The sequence below is a fragment of the Marmota flaviventris genome, unplaced genomic scaffold (assembly GCF_047511675.1).
Source record: "Marmota flaviventris isolate mMarFla1 unplaced genomic scaffold, mMarFla1.hap1 Scaffold_1009, whole genome shotgun sequence".
Taxonomy (NCBI): domain Eukaryota; kingdom Metazoa; phylum Chordata; class Mammalia; order Rodentia; family Sciuridae; genus Marmota; species Marmota flaviventris.
Window position 1 is genome coordinate 55,721 of NW_027287701.1, and position 16,466 is coordinate 72,186.

General features: G+C 43.5%; 1 non-coding gene across 1 annotated transcript; it reads right to left on the reverse strand.

The window, feature by feature from the left end:
* Window positions 1-260: 260 nt before the first annotated feature.
* Window positions 261-334, reverse strand: Trnar-ucu (transfer RNA arginine (anticodon UCU)). Its single transcript has one exon. It is a non-coding gene; the product is annotated as a tRNA-Arg (tRNA).
* Window positions 335-16,466: the final 16,132 nt, after the last annotated feature.

Below are 16,466 nucleotides of genomic sequence, written 5' to 3' on the forward strand. Positions count from 1 at the left end.
TTAGTTGACATTAAAAAGTATTAATCTCTTCTAAATGAGGTAGTGTAATTTATGTGTCCCAACAAAGGTCCTCAATTCATTTTGTTTTCATATGTAAATCCTTTTTATTAAAATAGCCCTGACCCATAGAAACATTCCAAACGTTTCAGTAAACACCTTTCTCTGGTGTGGCAGTAAAATAAAAGTGGGACTAACTTGAATTCAAACGACATGAAAGATCAATCTCTCTCTTTCTTTCCTTTTTTTTTTGTTTTTTGTTTTTGTGGTACTGGGAATTAAACCCAGGGCCTCATGCTTAGAAGGCAAGCACTCTACCAGCTGAGCTATATCCCCAGTCCCATATTTTGGGATGCAAAACCAGTTATTGAAGTCATGGGCGCTCTACCACTGAGCCACATCCCTCCCTTATTTTTTATTTTTACTTAGAGAAAGGTTTTCACTGAGTTTCTTAGCTTCTCACCATTGCTGAGACTGACTTCAAATTCAGAATCCTCCTATCTCAGGCATGCACCACCATGCATGGCCAACTTCCATCTCAAAAACTAAAGTACACAGCAAGTTAGGTCACAGGCTGTCAACAAATAGGTACACTATGTAAAAAACTATTTTTTAGTTGTTGATAGACCTTTATTTTATTTACTTATATGTAGTGCTGAGAATTAAGCCAAGTGTCAGACAAGTTAGCTACTGTTAGACCAGGACACAAGAAAAGACCACCGACTCCAATTAAAATCAAATTAAAGCAAGCTTATTATTTCTACCGGATGGGCTGCCTCTCCCTCCCAAAACGGCAGGAACAAGACAGCACTCCAGCTTTCCTGAAGCCCAGCTTTATTGCCCAGAAAGTTACACAAAGGGGGGTTACAGATAACAGAACTCTGACAAGCATCACACTAATGGTAGTTTACATTTTTTTTGCTGGCCCCAACATCAGAATTTATGAGGACCATTAAAGCCTCAGAGAGGGTCGTTGTCTGGCCAGGGAAGGCCAATATTTATGAGGTGTCACTAAGTTTCAGAGAGGGCTGCTATCTGGTCAGAGAGCCAGGCATGGGTGAGTTCAAGGCACTGGCAGGCATTTCAAGCAGGTTCAGAATTTGCAGTAATTTATAGTAAAGCTGAAATGATCTTTTCATGGTTTTGTGGCGAGATGCCCAATTTTAAGAAAAGATCAGGTTGGGTCTATCACTACCACTAAGCTCCAGCCCCAGCCCCCTGGTACATATTTTTTTTTATGGTGGATACTAGAGATTGAATTTAGGAACACTGGACTACTGAGACTCAGTCTCAGGGTTATGTTTTACTTCATTTAGAGATGAGGTTACACTGAGTCATTTAGCACCTCACTTTTGCTAAGGCTGTTTTGAAATTTGATCCTTTTGCCTCATCCTCTCCAGCAACTGGGATTACAGGCCTGCACCAACACACCCAGCCTTTGGTATATTTTCAATACCTATTATAAATAGATTTTAACCAGTAGCCTTAAGTCTTTTCTAATATATGTTTGGGTTCAACCCATAACCCAGAAATCAGTGAAACAGAGAATCTAGTTTTATCTCCAAAACTGTTTCTTCTATTTGAGTGTCTGAGTTAAGATTACCCATTGAAGAATTTACTGCATATTGTGGTTTCATCCTGACCTCCCATATGTACCTTGTTCTGAGTTTTAGAACAGTCTGAAAAAAGGTGCCCACAGATACCAAATATCTCGGAGTACTTAAGAAACACCAGTATCTGAGTCTTGCCTTCTAGGGACCAGTTTTAATTTTAAGTGTGTAGTTTCTAAAGGCATTAGTTGAATAATCTGCAGCTTGAAGGCATTTTCTGATAATACCTTTTATCTAAAAGGCACTTAATTTGTTTCCTTTTATTAGATACTGTGAATGAAGATACAAAAAATAGAAGTGCAGCAATATCATCAGCAAAAGGATTTCAATTGCTTTACATATATACCCATTTTTTTAATTTATTTTGAATTTAAATTACATGCAAGTTCAATCTATCTCTTTCTCTCTTTTATTTTATTTATTTACTTATTTGTGGTACTGAGGATTGAACCCAGGGATTAACCCATAGGCATTTTACCAATGTGCTACATACCCAGTCTCCACCACTTTTATTTATTTATTTATTACTGAGACAGGGTTTACTGATATGCTTAGGACTTTGCCAAGTTTTTGAGTCTGGTCTCTAACTTGAGATCCTCCTCTCTCACCCTTCTAAGCCACAGAGAGTACAGGCATGTACAACCTTGTGGTAGTACCCCAAATTATTACTAGTGGATTATGTAGCATTTTTATTTTGGGCTTTTAAAGAACCTTAACACTATTTTCAAAAATATATTTATTAATTTATGCTGTTGCCAACATTTTTTACATGTTTTTGTACCCTGAATCCTTATGTTTATTATTATTATTATTTTTTAATTTTTGGTTTGGTGCTGAGTATTGAATCCAGGGGTGCTTTCCACTGATACACATCCACTGTCTTTTTTATGTTATATTTTGAGACAGGCTCTCACTAAGTTTCTTGGAGCCTTGTTAAGTGAATGAGGCTGTCTTCAAACTACCTATTCTCCTGCCTCATTTTCCTGAACTTCTAGGATTCCAGGCATGTTTCACCACTCATGACAATTTTACATTATTATAATAGTCATTCCAACAGCACTGTACAGGCTGCAGGAAATTCATTTGATTCATGAATTAAATCGCTGAGGCAAGTTTATGTGAAGTAGCCAGTGTAAAAGTGTTGTGTAAAGATTCCTTGGGAATAAACAGGGATTTTTTTTCCAACCTCTTTTGTGAATGACTGTTGGGAACCATAGTCCATAAAAGTCCTAGAAAAAAGAATGTATATTTATTTGTTTGCAGTTTACAGATATTTGCACATGCCCAGTCGCCTTTGCATCTAAAACTTTAAACTTCAGAACATAGTAACTCGAACAAAATTTGTTAAAGTTGAGACACTCCACAAACAAAAATTTTTAGGAGCAATTGGTAGTTGTGGAGTTATTGCTGTGGTCAGCAGAGTTGGGCCAGGGCTCTGGAAGGTCTCACTCAGGGTATTGGTGATTTACTTTATTCTACACTATTACACCCACAATACAATACTCCCAGCAATAGTAGTTGAGAAAATATGCTGATAATGTCTTGAGCTAAACTGGCATGTTTGATATTTGCCTACTTCCCTGCACTGATCCCAGCTGAGTAATTAACATGGAATCAGAATGTGAATAGGGTATTTCCTGGGCTTATTGTTTTGGGGTCAGCTGCTCCATTAGGGTGGGGGGGGGTCTGAAACAAGGCTGGTGCAAGTATTTTTGTATATGTTCCTTTGCTCTAGCTGAGGTCTATCATTTTAAATGACAAAAGATTTAGAGTAATGTGCTTGGACTTGTTTTTCATACACTTCACAGTTTACATCAAGAAGAAATGCTGCAGTCTGTCTGGGCACAAAGCCTTGTAGGTTCAAACAGCAACACTTTATTTCAACTCTCACCAGCACCGCATGAGTGCTTTTTCACCAACACCACTAACATGGCCCTTCCAGCAACCCCCCACACTGGAAATCCCTCCTCCAGCACTTCCCCAATCAATGGGCACTCTCTGGGAATCCCCAGGAGAACTCCAAAGTAGAGCAAGAACTTTAAAGTAATGGGCGCCCAAGGCAGCAAGAGCCACCCCATTGCCTGATAGTAAAGGTCAAATATACAATGCAATCAATCCAGCATCATAGCAATTGGATATAGCTTAACTCAAATCATCATCTCAATGGTTCCCTGGCATAACCTTTCAAACATTCCCTCTGGCAAATGCCAGGAGTCATTCTGACTGGCTGTGGCTCTCAACAAAGAAACTACAGCTAGAATTTATCTCAACACCCCTTTACATACAAAATATAGGTTGTCATTGAATATGTTGGAAGTTTAATCAAGGTTTATTAATTAGAGAACAGGATGATCTAGAGAGAATGTAAAGTACCACCAAGTCCTATGTTTTCAAAACAAAAAGAAATGTGAGATATATAGGCATGCAGAATAATTTTTTAAATTTTTTCTTTGTTTATTATATTTCTTTTTTAAATAGAAAGCAAATAGAGGAAAAAGGAGACCAAGGTGGGAAATATAATTACTGGCAAGACTATGAAACATTAAAAAATAGAATCTAGATTTCAGTAAAGAAAGATTTGACATATTGTATTTGGAGATGTGGATGGCATGAGTGTCCATGATAAGAATGTTGTAAGCTTCTGAAAGAAAATTGATATGGTGAAAGAAGCTTATGTAACCCAGATCATTACTTAAGCCATTTTCTGCCCCCCAAATAAGCCATGCTAGGTAAACCACTGCTTGACTCTACTGCTGAATACTGAATAAAGAAAAGATTGCCAATGAGAGGTTTGCTTCATACCTTCCACCTTTGTCATGTTTGTGTCATTTATTCTATTGTTAATCAATCCCAAATTATACAAACAGTAATGACATTTCAGCCCCTTTGAAATTTGTCAGTGAATTCCTGACCACTTTGATGGAGGCTCATAGCAGGCCTATCAGGTGCCCTGGAGAAGACTTGGACCTGAATGGCAGCATTAGAACCTTATTTTCCTCCTTCTGAAATTAATCAATATTTTGAGATGACTTTCTGGCTGGAGGCAGAAAACAGGAATCATTTCAGAATAATTGAGTCAGCTCAGAAATGTGTCAAACCTAGCTGGGCACTCAGCTCAGTAGTTCACTGGTCACAAATATCTGCAGTGGCCTCATGATTGGCAGCCTTGCACAAAGAAAGATCAACCTTGGTGCTTTCCCAGTTTCCAGGTAAGTCACATGGATCCCAGGCATTGGGCACTCATCTGCCTTCCTAATAAACCTGCAAAGCCACTTTCCAGTTGTTCATTCTTAATAGTTGCTGAACACTCTGTGCTTTTCAAGGTGAATAAATAAATAAATAACAGCATCATGACTGCTCACCTGTTGGCAGCAGGTCCACCCTGGCCCCTGGAGCCCAACCTCCACTAGTTTGTTCTGCATGCCAGTATGGCCAGCTCACAAGACCATGGCGAACTTGTGGTTTTTCTGTTCCTGCTTATCCGTCTGAGACATATGTGTCCCACGGGAATGCCTTGACCTTTTCTGGTCTGATGGACTTCTTGTTAAGGGAGGTTTTGGTACCTGACAATAACAGATGTTGAAACTAAATTTCTCCCCCCTCCCTCCTGCTTTTGGGTAGTTTTCCACTTCTGCTGCTTGGGGTATAAAAGAAAGTGTGTTAGCAATAAAGTGTGTGACTCCTGGATGAAGAACCTTGGTGTCCTGTGTGTCTTTTAACCTCGCCATCCCTCACTGGACTCGGCTCCCTTGGCCAGACGTGGCAATTGGAGGTTCCACTGAGATCTGGAAAGCAGGGGTAAGCGGACAGGGCTCACCTTCTAAGAAAGAAGGGGGAGGATTGGTTTAAAGATAATTTAAAGAGACAGGGTACGTACCATGGGTAACTCAACAGTGAAGGTTCGTCTGGCCAACGAACTGAAAGAGCTGTTAAATACACAAGGAACAGGAATAAAAACTTAGACTGCAACCGAATTCGTTGAAATTATTGCCCAGGCTTGTCTTTGGTTTCTGACAGGAGGATTTCTTAATAATAGTGACTGGGACCTGGTGAGACATGACCTTCAGAAATTATTGAGGGACTGGGGCTCGGACAATGTCCCGGTTGCCACCTTTTCCTTATGGAGGTTGGTAAAGGATGCTTTATTAACAGATAAAGTAAAGATCAAGGATCAACTTGCTGAATGTGAACAGGCCCTTAATCAGGTGCAGGAAGAGCAAATGGCAGAATCCTTAAAGGATGAGGGTCCTCTTGAGGACTCGGGCTTGGGGGTTAGGAAATGTCTCCAGATTTCTAAGCCCAAAAAGGATCCTGAGGACCTCAGTTCTCTCTCTGAGGAAGAGGAGGGATTAGAAAGGTAGATAGAAGAACTATAACATCGCCTTAAAAGGGCAAATGTGAGGGTGCCTAGGGCCCCCTCAATTGCCGCACCTCCTCCCTATAATCCTGATTGGAATGAGGACGCCCCTACTAGATGGGTGGGGGTCCACTGGGGTTCTAGAGCAGCTCAGGTTTTTCCAATGATTGAAAACGTGGATGCTGATGGACAGCCGGCCAGAGCCCATGTCCCCCTAGCCTTCAAGGACATAAAATAGCTTAAGGAGGTGGTCATTAATTATGGACCTCATGCCCCTTTCACATTGACCCTCTTCGAGTGTTTCTCAGCCAGTCAACTGATACCCAATGATTGGCAGCAACTTTGCAGGGCTGTGTTATCTGGAGGGGATTTCTTATTGTGGAAAAGTGAATATCATGAAAGGTGCCACGAGCTGGCTCAGATTAACCTGAATGCGGGCCATCAATGGCGAAATGCCGAAATATTAACAGGAACTGGGCAGTATGCCACCATAAGCCAACAAATTAGTTACAACCCAGGTGTTTATGCTCAAATAGCCTCAGCTGAGGTCCATGCCTGGAAAGCCCTGCCCGTTTCTAAGACTGAAGCAAAAATTTCCAAGATCTCTCAAGGGCCCTCTGAACCTTATTCGGACTTTATAGCCTGCCTAATGCAGGTGGCTAGAAAAATATTCCCTAATCTGGAACAGGCTGTGCCACTTATTAGACATCTGGCATATGAAAACGCCAACACTTACTGCCAAAATGCTATTAAGTCCTCCCAGGCCAAAAGTATAGATGACATGATTCGAGCATGCAAAGATATAGCTGGGTCTCATATTACTGGTCAGGTTTTGGCTGCTGCCCTTAAGACTGGAATGCAAAAATCTGATAACAGTGGAACCCACTCTAAGGGGTGTTTTAAATGTGGAAAAGAGGGACATATAAGGAGAAACTGCCCGGAAAGGAGAGAGGGTGCTGGCAGAGGAATGCCTGGACTTTGTCCTCGATGTCATAAAGGAAATCATTGGAGTAGTGAGTGCAGGTCAAAATTTGACATCCAGGGTAACCCAATACCGTCGGGAAACGGGAGCAGGGGCCCGCCCCGGGCCCCAGAAGACAACGTGTATGGGGCAGTGCAGGAACGAAACAGTGCCCCGGGGAGTGGGCGTCTCTGCCGCCTCCCCCTGACCAACCCCTTTCTATCTGGGAACTCCCCAGGGGAACACCAGGAAGCGCAGGACTGGACCTCAGTTCCACCTCCCAAGTGGTATTAACTCCCCAAATGGGACCCAGATGCTGGCTACTGGGGTTTTTGGACCCCTGCCAGAGGGGACGGTGGGACCAGTGTTGGGACGAGGTAGCGCACCTCAGTGGGGCTTGAAGATTCTTACGGGGGTTGTTTGTTGATGCTGATTATCAGGGAGAGATAAAAATAGTAGTAGAAGCTACCCAAGGAATTGTTATTCTTCACCCCGGGGAGCGTATAGCTCAATTGCTGCTGCTACCCTTAGCTTCCATTCCTGGGTACACCCTCCGTGGGACCCGGGGCGATGGCAGCTTTGGCTCCACTGGAACTCCCCAGGCCTTTTGGGTAGCTCATTTGGATTCGCGTCCCAACCTGACCATTGAGATACAGGACAAGGCTTTCAAGGGAATACTAGATACGGGGGCAGATGTCTCTGTCATTTCTGATAAACAATGGCCACCTGCCTGGCCCCTCCAGATTCCCTCGGCCATATTACAGGGGATAGGACAAACCCGACCAAAAAGAAGTGCCTCCTTTTTAAAATGGAGAGATGGCGAAGGACATAGTGGCCATTTCCAGCCTTATGTAGTGACTGGACTCCCCACGAACCTTAGGGGGAGGGACTTGCTTCATCAAATGGGGGCTATTCTCACTACCCAGACTTTGAAAGGAAATAATGACTTTGTTAATGATACGATGCTAGACATGGGATGGATCCCCGGAAGGGGACTAGGAAAGAGACATGAGGGCAGAATATCACCCGTGGATCCAGCGGAACAGGTTACCCGGCGGGGAAGACACCGGAGAGGACTGGGAAATTTATCCTAGGGGCCACTGAAGTGCGGCCACCTCCACTGTCCATTACTTGGTTATCAGATGACCCTGTGTGGGTAGAACAGTGGCCCCTATCAAGGACAAATTACAGGCCGCTTCCCTATTAGTTCAAGACCAGCTTAAGTTAGGACAAGTGGTGCCCTCTACCTCCCCTTGGAATACCCCTATTTTTGTTATACAAAAGGGGTCTGGGAAGTGGAGGCTTCTTCAGGACCTATGGGCTATTAATAAAACTATGCAACCCATGGGACCTTTACAGCCAGGGCTACCCTTTCCTACTGCGATCCCAAAGGATTGGCACCTTATTATCATAGATTTAAAAGATTGTTTCTTCTCTATCCCCTTAGACCCAAGAGACCGAAAGTGTTTCGCTTTTTCCTTGCCTTCAACAAACTTTAGGGAACCTTACCAACGGTATGAATGGACCGTCCTACCTCAAGGGATGACTAATAGTCCTACAATGTGCCAATATTTTATAGCTGAGGTCTTACGACCCTTTCGACAGCAGTTCCCACAGCTCTACCTCATTCATTATATGGATGACATCTTACTGGCAGGGCCCAAGAAAGAAAGGCTTCTTCAATCTTATGAAGTCCTCCAATCCCTTCTAAAAGGGGCAGGGCTGGTCATAGTGCCCAAAAAGGTCCAGTTTCAACACCCTTACAATTATTTGGGATACATCATTAATAACAGGAATCTTTCCCCAGAGACCCCAGTTCCAGATAAATCAGCTCAAAACTTTACATCAGTGGCAGACATTCCTCGGAGAAATACAGTGGCTGCGCCCGTCCTTTCATATTCCAACTGGAGAGCTGAAACCCCTGTATGACCTCTTGCGAGGAGATCCTTCTCCTACGTCATGTAGAGTACCTACACCAGAAGCCTTACGAGCACTGAGGCTAATAGAAGAGGCTCTGCAGGACATGCAGATTACACAGATAGATTATTCTCTGCCCTTGTCATTTATAGTTCTACCTTCTAAAATTACTCCCACGGGAGTGTTCTGGCAAACGGGTCCCATTTATTGGGTCCACTTGCCGGCTTCTAATCCCCGGGTACTGACTCCCTTTTATGAGCTAGTTATTAATTTAATTTGGAAGGCTAAATATTTGGGTGATGCATTGTTTGGAAAAACCTTTGACATACTTATTCAACCTTACACTCAAGATATGATACACAAGTTACAACAAGAACATGACCTTTGGTGTCTTTTCCTGTGCAGCTTCAAGGGTCAGATTGATAATCACTTCCCAACATAGACTTTTGAAGCGCTTTAAAAAGTGTCCCATTATCTTCCCAAAGATTATGAAAAGGGAACCTATTCCAAAGGCCCAAACTGTATATACAGATGGGGACAAAAATGGATTTGCCGTCATTTTTGATGGATCTCAAATTCTCCGACAACCTGTGTCAGGTCAGTCGGCCCAAAAGGCGGAAGTTGAAGCTTTAATCATAGCTCTCAAAGTCTATAGTTCTATTCCTCTTAATGTATATACTGACAGCTTGTATGTAGCCAATCTGGCTCTAGTCATAGAAACAGCATCATATATTGGTAAGCAATCAACCATCACAGAACAACTACAGGTAGTTCAGCTTCTCCTTTGGGCTAGACGAGATCCTTTATACATCGGCCACATCCTAAGCCATTCAGGGCTCCCTGGACCTTTGTCAGAGGGCAACGCAAAAGCAGACGCTGCTACTCATGCTGTCGGCCTTTCCTGTGTGACGACCGAATATGATAAGGCCTTACAATTCCATAACAAATTTCATTTAAATGCACAGTCTTTACGCTTCCACACAGGATGTTCATGAGACCAAGCTTTACAGATTGTCTCATTATGTCCATCCTGTGCACCATTTATTCATTCTCCTTCCCTTGGGGTTAATCCAAGAGGACTACAACCTAATGATGTCTGGCAAACTGATGTTACACACTTCCCTAGCTTTGGTAAGCTCTCCTTTATACATGTTTCCACTGACACATATTCTGGCTTCATTTTTGCCACCTTACATACTGGAGAGAAGGCTAAGGACGTTATCAGTCATCTTCTAAAAGCCTTTTCCTCCATGGGCACCCCTCGATGCCTCAAAACCGATAATGGTCCCGCATATGTAAGCCAGGTGGTTCAACGGTTTTGCACCCAATGGGAAATTAATCATAAGACTGGAATCCCTTATAATCCACAGGGACAGGCTATCGTGGAACAAGCCCATCAACATTTAAAAACTTATTTACAAAAAACAAAAGAGGGGGAGATATACCGGAATTGTCAGGGACCACAAGCACTTCTAAGCATAACCCTATTTACTTTAAATTTTTTACTCACTGACACTGGAGGGCGCAGGGCTACACAACGCCACTTTTCCCCTCCCACTGTACAAGATGCTCAAATAAGGTGGAAAGATTTATCCACCGGAAAGTGGCAACCCCCGGCTCCACTCTTAGCTAGAGTGAGGGGAGTTGTATGTGTTTTTCCCCCAGGAACTGAGAAGCCCATTTGGATCCCAGAGCGCTGCACCAGACCGGTGAATGAAAATTCAAGACAAAATGAAGTTCCCAAGATGGCTGATCCTGCCGCTGTTGTTCTCACCCCTTCAAGTGAGTGCCGAGACACACCTCATGAGCTGGATCCTGCTTGTGGCATTCCTTCTGGACAGGTTTGCTGAAGGAGAGCTTGACCCCCCACCTGGGAATATTCATGAATATCTTTTTGGAGCCCCTTGTGAGTGTAAGGGAGGGCCCTGGCACTTGGCCCCCTCTGGTTATATCCAGAGCATTGATTGTGGGACTAAAGTAGCCTATATGGCGGCTGAACTCAATCAAAACATCGGAGGATTTAAGCAACCAAAATGGGTATGTGTTAATAAGCCCGGACTTGTTGTCCCTAATCCGACCGAGATTCTTGGAAGCTGTTCCGCACTTGTCGTTACACCCTGGCGATGCACATCTCCTGTTATACATCGGCCTCAATTTGTGTTAATAATCAAGGAAAACAGTATTTTGAGGCCATCCTAACTAACCCCTGTGGAGAAGGGGGGACCACTTATAATTTTATTCCTTTTCTTGGTGACCGGGGAGGGGAAGGCATCACGACTCGGTTAATGGAGGCGGGATGTGAGGGCGTCATGGGTAAACCTTCCTGCTGGCCCATGCAGGCCCCCATCGGAGTCTCTGACGGAGGGGGACCCACTGATGCTATCAAACACCTTCAGGTGATTAAGCTTTTAAAGCCAGAGATCCCTAAGCCTACATACCACCCCTTGATATTGCCCAAATCCCAGTTTCCTGATTTAGATGCCAATACATTAGATATCCTAGAAACTACCTTTTCTTTACTTAACAGTTCCAATCCTACCCTTGCTGGTGATTGCTGGCTCTGCATGACGGCAGGTGCAGTCATGCCATTGGTGTTCCCAATTAATTATGCCATTGGTGATGACAACACATGTCAATCTGGGCTACCCTTTAAGGTGCATCCTTTAGGTGGTTTTATGTCATGCCTTCTGGGCATGATGCAGAATAATACCTATGATGTTGATGTTGGAGTCTCTTCCTTTGGGAACTGCTCATTAGTAAAGAATTACTCCTCACCTACTCCTCCCATTTGTCCCCCTAATGGTACAGTTTTTATGTGTGGTGGAAATTTAGCTTTTCCCAGGCTCCCATCAAATTGGACTGGTGGTTGCGTTCTGGCATTACTGCTTCCTGATATCACGATTATCTCAGGAGATGAACCCCTACCCATTCCTAGCCTAGACACCTTAGTTAGAAGACACAAGAGAGCTGTGCAGGCCTTACCACTCCTTGTTGGCCTTGGAACAACCGCTGCTGTGGGTACAGGCACGGCGGGATTGGGTACGGCTATACATTCTTACCGCCGCCTATCTCAACAGCTTATAGATGATGTGCAAACCCTATCGGGAACCGTTAAAGACTTACAAGACCAGATAGACTCCCTAGCAGAAGTAGTTCTTCAGAACAGGCGGGGTTTAGACTTGCTTACTGCCAATCAAGGGGGAATTTGTTTAGCCCTTGGGGAGAGGTGCTGTTTTTATGCTAACAAATCTGGCATAGTTCGCACAAAAATTAAACAACTCCAAGAAGACCTAGAAAAAAGGAGGAGGGAATTATTTGATAACCCTCTCTGGACTGGACTTAATGGATTTTTGCCTTATCTTCTTCCCTTATTGGGGCCATTGTTAGGCCTCCTTCTAGTAGTGGCAATAGGACCCTGCATTGTAAATAAGATAGTACAATTCATTAAGGATCAAATTAATATCGTAGCCTCTAAGCCGATACAGGTTCACTGTCAACGCTTGAAGATGGATGATCGCCCCTCTGAGATATACTTCAGACTGATCCGAAGATGAGTGTCCTCCTTAAAAGAAGAACTCCTGCCATATCTTTTCTCTATGCATACCTCTCCCTCTTGCCTTCCTGTACTAGGATCTTTGCTGTCTAATCTCTTGGTCCAATCACATCTGCCATTCGGCGGTGACGGTCGTGGGTCCCGTAGGTGGAGACGGTTAAGCGTTCACCACAATAATGTCTTGATAGGTCATAACACCTTGAGCTGATCTTGTAGTACCCAGTGATGGGCAACTTTCACGCTTGCTGTGCAACCTAAGCCAGGGAATCGGGGCCTTCCCAGAGACGGGTAAGCATTGCAAGGGCTGTGAATGACCTAAGACCGGGGCTACTTGACTCCCACTGGCATGCAAAAAACAAAAGAGGGGGACTTGTTGGCAGCAGGTCCACCCTGGGCCCTGGAGCCCAACCTCCACTAGTTTGTTCTGCATGCCAGTGTGGCCAGCTCACAAGGCCATGGCGAACTTGCGGTTTTTCTGTTCCTGCTTGTCCGTCTGAGACATATGTGTCCCACGGGAATGCCTTGACCTTTTCTGGTCTGATGGACTTCTTGTTAAGGGAGGTTTTGGTACCTGACAATAACAGATGTTGAAACTAAATTTCTCCCCCCTCCCTCCTGCTTTTGGGTAGTTTTCCACTTCTGCTGCTTGGGGTATAAAAGAAAGTGTGTTAGCAATAAAGTGTGTGACTCCTGGATGAAGAACCTTGGTGTCCTGTGTGTCTTTTAACCTCGCCGTCCCTCGCTGTACTCGGCTCCCTTGGCCGGACGCGGCACTCACCCCAGTCTGCTTGTTTTTATGCAAACAGAGTTGATCTGTTTCAAAACGAGCTAAGTGGGGCTGGGATCCTGGCTCAGTGGTAGAGCACTTACCTAGCATGTGTGAGGTCCTGGTTTCGACCCTCAGCATCACATTAAATAAATAAGTAAATGTATTTTGTTCATCCACAACTAAAAATTATTTTTTAAAAAGAGGCTAAGTGTTCTGTTTTGCTCCCCAAGTGGTGCAAAAAGTCACATAATCATTAAGAGAGACTCAAGAAAGGTGCGGGCAGGGGGCGCCAGCAGGAAGAAGTCCACAGCTGAGGAGGGTCTGACTCCTGGAGCTCAGGTATTTCTAGAGGTAAGAAAAGGAACCCAGTGCCTCCCTGGGAACCGCGCCCCAGCGGCGGGCGGCTGGGTTCCCTGTCAGCCAAACTGGATGGGTTTCCAAAGGGTTTCTCGAGGTCCCCAGTCCTGGGAAGGCAGTGTTCCCCTCTCCGTCTTTCTTCTTCTTTTAGTTCCCTCGGGTCTAGGGTGGGCACCAGGTGAGCAAGTTGCCTCTGGAGTCGGAGTTCGCCCATGCTGGGGCTGGAGGTCAGGCCCGAGGGCAGCAGAGCCTGGAGCAGGAGAGGCTGGAGCTCCCAGTCCCCTCTGTGGAGAGGGCAGGAGGCCTGTATTGGCTGTGGGCTGTGCTCCGGGCTCCATGCACCGGGCCTCGTCCCCGGATCGCTGGGCTCCGCAGGTTCCAGGGCTTGATGGTGTCTCTGGCACTCTGTTCTAGGGCTCTTACTTGTCACTCTCTGTCACTGTGAAGGGAGCAGTGTTGGAGCCCGCTTTCCTAAGGCTGTGGGTGCTACCTGCTGTGTGCCCTTGAGGCCAGGCTGCCTGGCTTCTGGAAAGGACCAGAGCGCAGTGTCTGCTCCAAGACCCTGAAAGTGCCTCATTGGGGAAACCGACACCAGTATGGAGCTCCTGGTCCTGAAGGGATCTCAGGGGACATGTGAGTTAGGGTGTGGCCTGCAGAATGTGGGTCTTGGGAGGAGTTGGCAGACCTTATGCCAGGTGACAGCAAAGAAGCCCCCCAGTTTACTCTCTGGGCTGGCTGCCGGCACTGTCATGTAGGGTCACTTGGGGCCAGAGGTGGGAGATCAAAAGGATGAAAACAACACCTCCAGTCCCAGAATGGCAGAGCCTAACAGAGGGGCATTTTCTAAAAGATGAAGAGATGGAAAATGGTCAAAACTAGTATATTTTAAAGTTGAAATGAAAGCTTGCAAAATTTTGGGACCGTATTTTTGTGTAACTGGTGCCTAAATAAATATTAGGTCATTGACTGTCTTCTACATTTTTTAGTTATAGTTTTTATTTTATTTTATCAAAGAATAGGTTTTGCCAGCATTTTCCTCAGGAGCTGAGCATTACCCACAGCAGGGAAGACAAACTTACAATTCTCAGGTTGATTTTGACTTCAAGTCTGGGATCTAGCACTTCTAAATGTAGAGGAAAATCATTTCTTGCTGTATTTTCCATGTGTGATTCCTTCCCTTATCCTCAAGGACCCAGTTATATTTGTTTATTGGTTTATTGGTTTCATAAGCATCTATTTAAATGTAGTTTTTGTATGAAATACTCCCAGTTGCCACAGCGTGTAGTTTTTCAGAGAAAGCTACTAGTGGCTTCACTTTCCAAGAATGTAAGTCATTTCCTTTCTTTGATTTCAGGGAGTTGATATTACACAGCATCTGAACTTTGTGGGGACAATTTTCCATAGTACATCTGTCATTAAAAAGGCTTTTGGGTTTCCTTCCTAAGAGTAGTGCATAAATTTAAGCCAAGCAATGTTAAAGGATAAGAAGTTTTTCAGCATCTAGGGTATTATAAGACTACTATAGAAATAAATTTTAACAACCAAGACCTACTAAAAGCCACCTCCACATGGTACCCAGACAAGCTTATCATTCATGCAAATGATCATTGGTCAGTTGCTTTGTAGCTGCAACTTCAGAAAGCATATGTACTGAAGCCATACTAATATTATTTTAATCATCTAGAATACATATGCAACTAAATCTGTTACATACTCATCATTGTGCTGCTGTTAACAAACAAAATGTCATGTGATTATGCAACACAATATTATATATCTGATATTTTTTTTTTTCATTCACTAGAAATAGATCCTTCAGTCTATGACTTAAGGCTAGTGTTGTATGCTCTCTCAAAGCAATTATCTGCATCTTAGTCACCATGGATGAATTTTAAAAAAGAAAAAAAATGTACATCATCCTTGGGAGTAACTATAGTTATAGGAATGTACCATTAGGTGAGTTTGTATACTCAACTTTAAGAATGTTACAAAATAGCCATGTACACGGTCATGCACTTCAATACCAGTGATACAGGTTTCTGATGCTTGAGGATCAAAAGTTTGAGATTAGCCTTGACAACTGAGAAAAACCCTGTCATAAAACAAAGAAGAAAAAGATCTGGGAGTATAACTCAGTGATAGAGGAGTTATGAGTTCAATTCTTCATGTTGCTAACTAAGTTAGAAATATGAAACAAAAAATATGATTAAAATTAATACTATTAATATTTTATTATATAGACTTCTCTCTAGCTGTAAATTCATCATAATTTTGCACAGGCATTGAAACCAGTGTTCTAACAGAAAGCACAGAAATTTTACAGGATGAATTATATTTTCAAATTAAATCAAGTTTTGAACTGTAACAAATTGTATAGATAAAATGAGAATCAACAGTCTCCTGATTAAAATAATATTTCCTCATTATGTGTCAAAACAAGTCCAATGTTTAAATATTAGGAAATAAGACACCATTTAAGATGGGGTGATTTTAACAGCTCTCTTTCTGTTTGACATCCCAATTCTGCCTTTGTATGAACTGAAAAGAACCGGTATGGTGATGTGTTTCTGTAATTTCAGTGACTCAGAAGATTTAGGCAGGGAGATTTCACATTCAAGGACAGCTTCAGCAACTGAATAAATACTAAAGCAAGCAAGCAAACAAACAAACAAAACGACGACTGTGTTGGTCAAGGTGCACACAACCATAATCCCAGAAGGATGGGAAAATGAGGCAAGAAGATGGTAAATTCAAAGTCACCCTCAGCCAAAGTGAGACCCTAGACAACTCAGTGAGACTCTGTCTCTAAGTATAATACAAAATAGGGCTGGGGATGTGGCCCTATTTTGAGTGCCCCTGGCTTCAATCCCTGGTACAAAAAATAAAATAAAATAAAATGGGGCTGGAGGTGTGACATTGTGCTTAAATGCCCCTGGGTAAGATCT